Below are 12,156 nucleotides of genomic sequence, written 5' to 3'. Positions count from 1 at the left end.
GTCCTTTATAGGAGTCTCATGAGTCTCACCTTCCGTTCAAGTTGAACTTGTAATAAGGTGGAATGAAATCATCAATATGATCCTCACCTCATCCTTCAGGAGAAAAATCCTACATACATTCAAGGTGGTCAAAGTGCAGACAACACCATTCACCTTTTCCTGGAGGTGTACACAGGACTGAGGTGAGAACAGCAAAAGGCTCTATTTTAATGTCCTTAATGAAGGATTCAGGGAACAACATTAAACAAACTCATATACCATCTTCCAAAAGAATTATTTTATAAAACTGATGCCTAGGGTATGGTAAACGATAATATAGTAAAAACCATATTTTTATTTCTGGGACATTAAAATTCTAAATCTATTTATTATTCATGCTGCTTTGAAATACATTCCTTGATTAGGAATCATTGTCTGCCATAGGAGTGAGGAAGGACAACACTCAAAGTAATAAGAAGCGAAAAATATGGAAAAATTTACTCCTACTAGGTTTGGTAACACATATACTAAAATTGAAATGATACAATGATGAGCATGGTCCTTGCACAGAGATAACATGCAAACTTGTAAAGCATTCCATATTTTTGTTGCAAGAAGAATTAACAAGTATACTTTAAGCTAAGACAATCCCCACAAGTACAAAAATTATACATAAAGAGAGCACAAATCCCCAAAACAACAATCTCTCTCAATGTCAATGGATGAAATGTGCCAATTCAGAGGCACAGAATAGGAAGATGAATTAGAAAATTGAACCCAACATTCTGCTGCCTGCAAGAAACATGTCTGAACAATCAAAGTACCCATGGGCTAAAAGTAAAAGGCTGGGAAACAAGTTTTCAAGAAAATATCACCTCCGCAAAGCTGGAGTGGCCATACTAGTATCAGACCACATGGACTTCAAGCTAAAGGTTATCAGAGACAGTGAATGTCATTTCTTAATGATCATGGGATATGTACATCAGAAAGAACTCACCTTCCTCAATGTATATGATCCTAATGACAGACCAGCAAAATACTTTAAAACAACTTCTAATAGACTTATAGAAAAACATTGATAGTAACACAATACTAGTAGGAGATTTCAACACTTCTTTGTCACTTCTCGATAGATCAAACAGACTGAAGCTCAGCAAGGAAATATTTTCTTTAAGGGAAGTAATGAACAACCGTTGGCTTAGGGAAGAAATCAAAGAGGAAATTAAAAATTTCCATAAACAAATGAGAATGAGGACACGAGCTACCAGAACTTGTGGGACACAGCAAAAGCAGTGTTAAGAGGAAAGATTATAGCTCTGCCAGAATTCATCAGGAAGAAAGAAAGGGCCTACCTGAATATATTAGAGCTCAAGATTTTGGAAAATAACCAATAAAAGTAGTCCAAACTAGGCTGGAGGAAGGAAATAATAAAACTTGTACCAGACATCAATGAGCTAGAATCCCAAAATACAATCCAGAAGACCAATAAGAACAAAAACTGGTTCTTTGAGAAAATAAATAAGATCATTAAACCATGAGAAGCCTCTCAAAGAAACAAAGAGAAAGAATTCTAATAAATCGAATCAGAAATGCAAAGGGGGGTATCCTAATAGAAAGTACAGAAATCCATAGGATCATCAGAGATTATTTTGAGAATCTTTGCAGCAGGAAATGAGAGAATCTTGAATAAATTGATAAATTATTGGATTCCAATTACCTCCCAAGGCTGAACTAAGAAGATTTGGAATAACTGAACCTATCACTAACAAGGAAATTGAAATGATGGTCAAAATTATACCCCCAAACAGAATCCAGGGCCCAGATGGATTCAATAGTGAACTATTTCAAACCTTTAAAGAGGAACTGCTTCCAACATTTTTAAGATTTTCCAGGAAATTGAAGAAACAGAAATACTCCCAAATAGTTTCTATGAGGCAAAGATCACCCTAATACTCAAATCGACAGAGACACCACAAAAAAAGAAAATTGCAGACCTATTTCCTTTGTGAATACAGATACAAAAATTTTCAAGAAAATACCAGCAAAGAGAATCTAGAAACTCAACAAAAGATCACACACTATGACCAAGTAGGTTTAGCTTGGGGATGCAAGGATGGCTTAACATTCTCTAGTCAATCAACAGAATACACCATCTCAATAAAATAAAGATAAAAGTCATATGATCATATCAATAGATGTAGATAAAGCATTTGATGAGATCCAGCACCCATTCATGATGAAAAACTCTCAACAAAATGGGAGTTGAAAGTACTTTCCTCAATCTAGTCAAAGCAAATTACCACAAACCCACAGCAAGTAATATTCTCAACGGGGAAAAACCAAAGGCTTGGAGCAGAAATCAATGAAATAGAATTCCAGAATACAATCAGGCATAAAACAAGTTACCCACTCTCACCACTCCTATTCAACATAGTACTTGAAGTACTTGCCATATGATTTCGTTAAAAAAAAAAGATATCAAGGGCATCCATATAAAAAAGGAAGAACTCAAGCTTTTACTATTTAGAGATAACATGATACTATACTTAGAAAATCCCAAAGAATCTCCAAAAAAGCTCCTGGGAACAATAGATTTGTTTAGTAAAGTAGCATATTACAAAATCAATATCTGGTACGCCATGGCTTTCCCATATATTAATAATGAAAGAGAAAAAAAGAGATAGAGAAAAACAATCCCATTCACAATAATACCTCAGAAAATCGAGTATATTGGAATCAACTAAAAAGGTTAAGGAACTATACCAAAAAAAAAACCCTACAAAACACTACTTCCCGAAATAATAGAGTATATGAGGAAATGGAATCACATCCCATGCTCATGGATTGAGAGGTTTAACACTGTCAAAATGGCAATACACCCCAAAGTTATATAAAGATTTAATGCACTTTCTAAAAGGATACCCATAACATTTTTCAAATAAATAGATTAAACACTCTTGAAACTCATACACAACCATAAACTCCCATGAAGAGCTAAAGCAATCTTTGGTAAAAAGAAGATGGGAACACCTTCCCCAAATTCAATTCCTACTACAAAGTTGTAGTCATCCAAATACCATGATATTCAGATAAAGACAGGCCTCAGATCAATGGAATATAGTCAAATATCTTGACGCTGGCCCTCAGATTATTATTACCTAATCTTTCATAAATGCTCAAGAAATATGAAGTTGAGTTAGGAAGTCTCTTCAGCAACTGGTGCTGGGAAAACTGGACAGCAACATGCAAAAAAAATGAACTCAGACCTCTTTATAGTGCCAGGCACAAAGTCAGATCAAATGTCTTAAAGACCTCACTATCATACCTGAATTCTTAAGATATATGGAGAAAAATGTGGGAAGATCCCTTCATGACATTAAAGCTAAGGGAAACAAAAAAGCAAGCAAGCAAGAAAGAAAGAAAGAAAAAAGTTAAAAATTAGAAAATAATGCTGTTTGCAATGCTAAGGATCAATCCCAGATCATCATTTTCTTGCGTTTTTGGGTCACACGTGGCGATGCACAGTGGTTACTCCTGGCTCTGCACTCAGGAATTACTCCTCATGGTGCTTGGGGGTAACATACAGGATGCTGGGAATCTAACCTGGGTATGCCGTGTGCAAGGCAAATGCCCTACCTGCTGAACTATCGCTCCAGATCCCCCCCTCCCCATAATTCATCATCTTGAGGGCCTCAGATTTTTACCTTCGATTTAGAAACTTCATCTTTAATTGACACAGTAAATCGAAACCACAGAACCATTGAATGGCATGTTATAATGGTAGCAGCCATGAGCAAACTTTGATAACCCATAAGTTGTCATGAATGAATTCTGTCTCAGAGGCTTCACTTCTGAGGATACCTGTCACTACCTCCTTTCTGTTACGTATCCCAGGATCAGAATCTACATCAGGCCATCAGTAGAAATTGTCCACCCGAAAGCTAGCCTTCCACTGGGATCAGAATCCTTGATCCATGTAACTTGTAATTTTTCATTCATGATTTGTTGACCTTGTTTCAGGTGGAGGCATCCAGAGCATAAACTCAGCTTTCCCGTTGTTTCCACAGGAAATCCAAATACCTAAGAATGTTATCATTTCTGACGCCACTGTTACAGATTTTTTGGAATCCCACGGTAAGATACTATCATTAATGTTATAATATTACTGTTCTCCATAGTTCGGATCTCCCCAAAGAACTCTCTACCCACCTCATTCCAACTGCAGACTCCAGTTTATCATGCTCCTGAAAGTACTTCTAATAGTTTCACTCAGGTTCTCCCCTAAAGTGCACAAGTAAAGTTCATACCACTCCAAGTACTTATTCCTAAACTACCAGAGTGGGCTTGGTCCTCAAGCTTTTGTTCTCATAAGAAGAAATACCGTGCTTCCTTTCTCTATGTCTCTCTTTGCTTGCTTTGTTAAATGACTGTTCTCGCTTGAACAAATATTCCATTCCACCCTACACCTGTTTCACAAGTTTCTGAGTGTTTTTCAGTAAAATCTATTTAGCTTCACTAAACTAAAAATTTTAAAACACCAGAGCATTGTTAAAACCAATATTTGTATCTTTTAAACCACAAATTTTGAAAATGAAAGGTGGTAAAGCAATAGAATACTACTCAGTTGTATGAAGTGAAATCTTCTTATTATTTGTTTATAAAATGGATTACATGAGGAAATTATGTTTAGTGACATAAACCAGGCAGAGAAAGATAGGCATCATACAAGTTCATGCATATGTGGCATATGGAGAAAACAAATTAAAAGAATAAAATGAGACAGACAAACGTCTAAAACATTATTTATATTCTATGATTTATAATTCAACTAACAATGGTTTCTCATACACATAATTCCAACATGACACTCTCTCCTCATTCTCTCAAAGAATAAACCCTCCCTCTCCCCCAATCCCCCATAATCCCTCACTCTCAATCCCCTGACTCATTTGTGTGGATCAGTTCTCCCCTTACATTGCTCTTGAACCTTTGTTTCTACCTTGCTGTGTGTCTTTACATCCCACATATGAGAAAAATCTCTCTGTATCTATTCATTTCCTTAAGGCTAACTTTACATGCATGATATCCTCTAGTTTCATCCAATGTTGAAAATTGCATAATTTTGATCTTTTCAAAGCAATAAAAACAAACTTTAGAACTATGAGACTATTTAGTTACCAGATCGAAAAGTATAATCAAAGTGGAAAAACTGAACTATGGTGAATGACAGAGTAGGCCTTTCAGTAGTGAGTGTAATATGATACATGCACGTTGATTCTGCATAATCCTAAAATTTATGAAATTCTATAATGTAATTCTATAAGGTAATTTTACATAATCAAAAAAGTATTTAAATAATTTACATTTATCTATGATTTTGACGTATCTTTTGTGTCAAACTATCAGAAATAAAAAGAATGTGAGGTAGAGATATGGTGTATCACTATACTTTTAAACAAGAGAAGCGCTAAAAATTTCTGTGTCTTGATGAACTCTCATATAAATTGACTCCAAAATCAAATTAATATACTCAAGGAAAAATAAAAGTCAACCAATTTAATCTTTTGCCTTCACTCAGGTTCCCATCTGCTGATCTCTCGCAGACAAAAAAAATATTTAATTTATTTTTTTAAAAATTTTTATTAGTGAAACACCATGATGTACAGTTGTACATTTACAAATTTTTGTGCTTGGGTTTTGATTATACAAAGATCAAATGCCCATTCCTCCGCCAGTACCCATTTTTCACCACCATGGATTCCAGTATCCCTCCCACACCTATCCCCCCCATGCTACCCTGCCTCTGTGGCAGGGCATTCCCTTTTGTTCTCTCTCTCCTTTCGGGTGTTGTGGTCTGCAAAAGAGGCATTGAGTGTCATTCATGTTCAGTACATAGTCAGAATTTTTATTTTCAAAGGATTTCTTGGTGGAGGATTGGCATTCTTTGCTAGAAACCAACTTCTTTTCTTCTGCTTTTTTTTCTAGAAAATATATATTTATATTTTCTAGAAAATATATATTTCTAGAAAATATATATTTATACTAAGACTGATTAGTCATGGCACCAAATTGACAAATGTCCCTGTTTTTACTTCAGTACTCTTTTCCTGATTATCACAAATTATTAGCAGTGGATAGAAAAAAAGTAGCCCAAAATTCGTGGGGGAAAGGGAAATGTTTATGCTTACCATAGTTTGGAAAATCCCTGTCACTAGTATAGTGACATTCATCTAAATTTGTAAACAAAATGATTAAGAAGAGGTAAACCATGACTGCCACTTCAAGGAAGAACGGGTCTTCAGCAAATATCCATGGTTTCAGAAGGATGGCTCTGGCTTGGATAGGGGGCATGAGAGCTGTGAGCTACCAGCAGTTAACAAATGCTCTGAGGCTATGTGGTAACACTGCTGAGTAATGTGGAGAGCCATGATTAGGTAGGGTCTTGGGGGAGAATGGAATGATGACAAGAAAACAGAGAAACAGGACAAGATGATGGATTCCTTTGTATAAAAGTTTTCATCTCTAATGTATTAATCTGTGAATAAGAGAACCAACTTTTTATCATTTTCCTGGCAATATATTATCCTTACATAGTGCTTCAGGAAAAAAAAACGCTTCCCTTGTTAGTTATTATAGCCTGAATATCTGTGAGGTCTTTGAACACTTTCTATATATACAGTGCTGATGACTGAAACCAATCTCACTATTTAAGTATCTAAACTGCAATGTTCTCACCATTTAACTCACTAAACTCTGATGGCTCCAAATCTTCTTAGATCAGCTTTCATCTCTTCCATGATATCCAGGCTTCTCTTCCCAACTGTCAAATCTCCCTTTCTTTCTCCCTCTCTCTACCAACTATGGTCTCCCTGCCAAAATTTGCTAAGACAAGCTTTCTTGAAATATAGACGTAAGTTGACTTCTCTTTTTTTAAAAATTTAGGCAATTTTGATTTTCAAAATCATTTATAATGGAGATTTGTCATACAATATTTCAATTCTAATTACACCACCAGTGTCTGCATCCTTCCACCAACAGATTACCCATTTCTCCCTGCATTCCCACCGATTTCCTTGACAAACACATTTTGAAGTTTTACTATTGTACTTTGGGTTCCATACTTACAGTAGTGTTGGCATTGGTAGTTAAGACATACACCTCAACTTTTTCATGCTGGCCTTCCTGGATCAATGCCCACTGACACCATGTAGGGGAAATATATGAGAACAAATCATTAAGCTCCACATTTTTCAAATAATCTTTAAACAATTCTAATCGAAAAGAAAATAGTGAGAACTGGAGGAGACAACCTCTTGTCAGCCTGCAAAGTCTTTTCATTTTTCCACATTACAACAGAAGTAATCAGTGAAGGAGGTCTGTCATCACGCAAGTTAGGTGACCCTGCTGAGGTGTGGTCAACAGGGTGTTTTGTGCTCTTCTCTCCTTCCACCAGAAGTCCCAACCCTATGATTTTTGTCTCTTCAGTCCGCATAAAATGGAAAAAGTTTTACCACACAGACATCCATGTAATGAGCCCAGCCAAGGTGATAAAAATAAATTTCAGCAAATTCATAGGTTAATCATGGTTGTAGAAACTAAATATCATATTTTTGTATTGAATCTGCAGGAGACACATATTACAAACCTTTTTATGACTCAATTTCAATCATAGGATAATTTAACACCCAACCTCCACTAGTATACAGTTCCATTGCTAATGTCCCCAGTTTCTCTCCCACCACTCCCTCTCCCAACCCCAAACCCCACCTGACAGCCTGCTGTCTCTACACTATGGCAGGCACCTCTCTCTCTCTCTCTCTCTCTCTCTCTCTCTCATCCTTTGGGCATTATGGATTGTAATACAGAGAGGGAGAGGTTCTCACGTTTATTCCTTTACCTACATTCAGGACTCAGTTCTCACCCAGAGTAATCACTTCCAACTATCATTGTCATAACGGTCCCTTCTTTATTCCAAATGCTCGCCTTCAGCACTTGTGGCAAGCGTCCAACCATTGACCAATTCTCCTGGCCTGTGTTTCTGCTATCCTTGGGTATTAGTCTCATATTCTGTTTTTTTTATATCCAAAAAATGGGGTAGTTCAATCAGTATACCCCTTTCCTTCTGACTGATTTCATTGAGCATGATAATCTTCCCTGTACATCCATTTATAAGCAATCTTCATGATATCAGTTTCCTGCCAACTGCGTAGTATTCAATTGTGTAGGTATACCATAGTTTCTTCTGGCTATTGTAAATGGTACTGCAGATGGTATTTCTGTTGTAAATATCATATTTAATGTAAATTACATAGGAAAATACTTCCCAGATTCCAAACATACATAATCCACTCAAAAACACAACTTTATTTACTTTTTTAAAAATATAATTTATTATGATGCTTTTTACAAAACGAAAGCGATTAACAAAAATTCAGGGAAAACATATTCTATAAAAGCGAAAAAATATAACCTTAAGAAAGGACAACAGGTACGTGTTCTTGCTCCTCAAAAATCCATGTGTTTCTTGATATATTGTCAATATCTTTCTATAGCCTTAAAATTCTTGAACTTCATTTCTAAACACTATGTAAAGTTATATTAATTTAATAGGTATAATCAGCTTTATATTTATTTGATTCTTTCATATTTTGCATAAACAACGTTTGAATTATCCATAGCACTGTAGCACTGTCCTCTCATTGTTCACTCATTTGCTCGAGCGGGCACCAGAAACTTCCCTATGGTGAGACTGGTTGTTACAGTTCGTGGCATGTTGAATACATCACAGGTAGCTTGCCAGCCTTTGCCATGAGGGAGGGTTACTCTCAGTAGCTTGCCAGGCTCTCTGAGAGGAGGAGAGCAATCAAACCCAGGTTGGTCACGTGCAAGGCAAAAGTCTTACCCACTGTGCTATGGCTCCATCCCATATATATATTTATACATATATATGTGTACTTACACACACATACATATCTATATATTCCTCTTACACGGTTCTTAAGCTCCAACTCATATTTCTTTCTCCTCCCATTATTTACTACTTCTCTCCCCATACTTGGGGCTCAACTAATTTTCCGAGTGCCCTCAGATGCATTTCTGAGGCCATGAAAAAGGAATGCATAACACATACATGCAAGGAAGGCACAAAGCATATATAGATAAATTTCATATGGACATATAATTGTGATGACTAGTTTACAAATTGTATTCGCTTCAAGTACAGAGTTCCTCATCTCTGGAACAGTGTATTCATACTCCATGCACTGTCAAATATCCAGCTACTGTCCACAACCAACTAACAACACTCCCCTACGCATTTCAGTCATTTACTTCCCCTCCTATTAGGACGATTTTGATGTCAGAGTGTAAAGGTTTGATTTTGCTTTTGTTTTATTAGTCCATTTAATTTTTATCTTTATATTCCCAAAACAAATCAAATATTTTTAAAAAAAAATAAAGGACAGGAGGTGATATCAGGCAACAAATGAAATAGTTGATGTGGCTGAGAATCAGCAAGAGTCTTCCAGGTCAGTGTGAGGAAAGGAACATCCAGTTGTCCTTCCCAGCATATTTGCAATGGGCTGGCTTGGAGCAGGGTACATGCTGGAAAGAACCGCAGGACAGTAGTAGTGTCTTGAACATATAGGGGCCTATGTTCTTCTTTGAAAATGTAATGGTATTGACCTCCATTGCAAACCACAACACCCTAAAACAAAGAAAAAGCAAAAGGGAATGCCCTGAGTTGGGGCAAAGTGGGGGAGATTGGGGGTGGGAGGGTCATTGTGTTCCTTGGTGGTGGAGAATGTTCACTGGTGGAGAGTTGGATACTTGATTCTTGTATAACTGAAAACCAAGTACAAAGGTATGTAAGACTACAACTGCACCTCATGGTGTTTTATTAATAAAAATAAATAAATAAAAACTAAAAAATTAAAAGTGCTATCAGCTGTTATAAGAAAAAAATGTAATGGTTTTGACTAGATTAAATCAAGATCATTTTTATCTATAGGATGCTATGATTCATCTTTGATTCACTGATTGATACTTTGAAAGGTCCCAGTTCATCCTCATTCAGAGAAGTCATTTATTTCTTTGAGTATTGATTTGTACAGGGAATTCCTCACAAAATACTTTATATAATGTCTATTGAGGGACTCAAGGATAATGTTTTTATTACCGTTTTCAAAGAATACAAAAATACTCTTTTAATAAGATTTTCTTGGTTCTCTATCTAAAAGCTAAATGACAACAATTAAGTTTAACTCAATATTTTCTAAAGTGCATTACATTAGTACTTGAAAAGAAATTTTAAAAGACTCTGGGAGAGGGGAGGAGGAAAAGTCATGGATCTATAAGGATTAGTACATGTCTTTGGGTGTGTGGGGCATGGGAGTGTGTAGAAAAGTTGAGATCACACTCAGCTATGTGATCTAATTTCTATATATCTATTCTCTAGATACCAGCGATATATTCACACAGGTGTATTCATATGACTATCATGTACACTAACCCTGTATCATGTACATTCACCTAATCCCGAAGGCTTCACCGACATGGAAGCACTGAGAAGGATGAGAAAGGAGAGGCCGACAAAATCTCACGGCCAACCTAGGCTGCCACAACGAAGGAAGACAAAAATGATCGTCTGTACTTTCAATGCATGTACGCTAGCATCAGATGAATCCATCGAGGACCTGATGTTACAAGCGCGAATGATCAAGTACGACAATGGGTCTGACCGAGACAAGAAGGCAAGAATCGTACCATGCCGTTTTCGACACTGTAGAAGAATTGTTCCTGGGAACTTGCGAAAAAAGAGGTGTTGGAGGCGTCAGTGTCCTTGTCAACACAAACTTGGCCAAGAGCATTGATTCATTCGAATGAATAACAACCCGAATCAGAAGTTTACATTTGAATAGATGTGGCACACTGCCTGCAGTTTCTATCTTCGTTGTCTGTGCACCAACATCTCATTATGATGAAAGAGAAATCGAGAAGTTCTACATGGAGCTAGAGAAGTTCTATAAAGAAGACCACACCTTCTACAAGATCATTGTGGGTGATTTTAATGCCAAGATAGGACCGAGAAGATCTGCTGAAGAACTTCACATTGGGACCCATGGCCTAGAATGGAATGAACAGGTTGAGAGACTATCTGAGTTCATCATGTCGACCGAAACCATTCATGGTAACACAGTTCCAGAAGGCAGAATCTAAACGATGGACATGGGAGTCTCTCCGTGGAAGATTCCACAACGAAATAGACCACATCATATTCAATCGACGGTTTTGCCTGACAGATGTCACTGTTGTCCCAATATTTCAAAAGGGATCGGACCACCGTCTCCTTCATGCAAAATTCTACTTCACAGAGTGGGGAGAAAGGGTTGCAAAGTTCAAAAAGAGAACTGCCAGAATGACCACAAACTGGGAACTCTTTGGTACTATTGTGGCAACATGGGAAGATGCCATTGTTGACAACATTGACCAGGAATATGATCGACTGGTTCAGCACCTCTATGAATGTGTGAGGAACGCCAAGAGAGAGATAGCCACAAAAAATCCCCTATCTTCGAAAATTCTTGAACTAATTCGCCAGTGTGGTTTGGCGCATGCCTCAGGCAACCGCAAGCTAACGTCCAAGCTCGCAAAGCAGTGCAGAGATGCGATCAAGGAAAACCTCAAAGAGAGAAGAGCAGAAGTACTAGTAGATGCGGCAGAAGCTGGGAAAAGTATTCATACCGCCCGCCTGTCCTTCGCCAACTGCAAGACCAAGATGACTGCCCTCCGACGTCCTGATGGATCCATCACATCCTCCAGAACGGCAATGGAGAAGATTATCCATGACGTCTACTCAAATCTTTTCGACAGCATTGTCCACTTGCCGACATACCAAATTCCACAGGATGGATATGTTGTTCCCAATGTTCTCCCTTCCGAAATCCGACACGCCATTTCGTTGATAAAGGAACAAACAGCACCCGGGCCAGAGAAGGTCAGACCTGAGCACCTGAAGAACCTGCAGTCAGTACTCATCAATACACTGGCTCGGCTCTTCACTCGCTACCTGCCTGAATGCAAGGTTCCGTCCCAATGGAAAACCAGCAGGACCGTACTACTGTTCAAGAAGGGAGACATCCACGACATTGGCAACTATTGCCCGATCTGCCTATTGTC

At 37.5% G+C, this 12,156-nt stretch overlaps 1 pseudogene; it reads left to right on the top strand.

Moving 5' to 3' along the window:
- Window positions 1–489: 489 nt before the first annotated feature.
- LOC130033786 (uncharacterized) lies at window positions 490–586 on the top strand (annotated as a pseudogene).
- Window positions 587–12,156: the final 11,570 nt, after the last annotated feature.

This window comes from Sorex fumeus, unplaced genomic scaffold (assembly GCF_029834395.1).
Source record: "Sorex fumeus unplaced genomic scaffold, SorFum_2.1 ptg000054l, whole genome shotgun sequence".
Classification (NCBI taxonomy): Eukaryota; Metazoa; Chordata; class Mammalia; order Eulipotyphla; family Soricidae; genus Sorex; species Sorex fumeus.
Note: the sequence above shows the minus strand (reverse complement) of the source record. Positions and strands in the feature narration are given on the sequence as shown.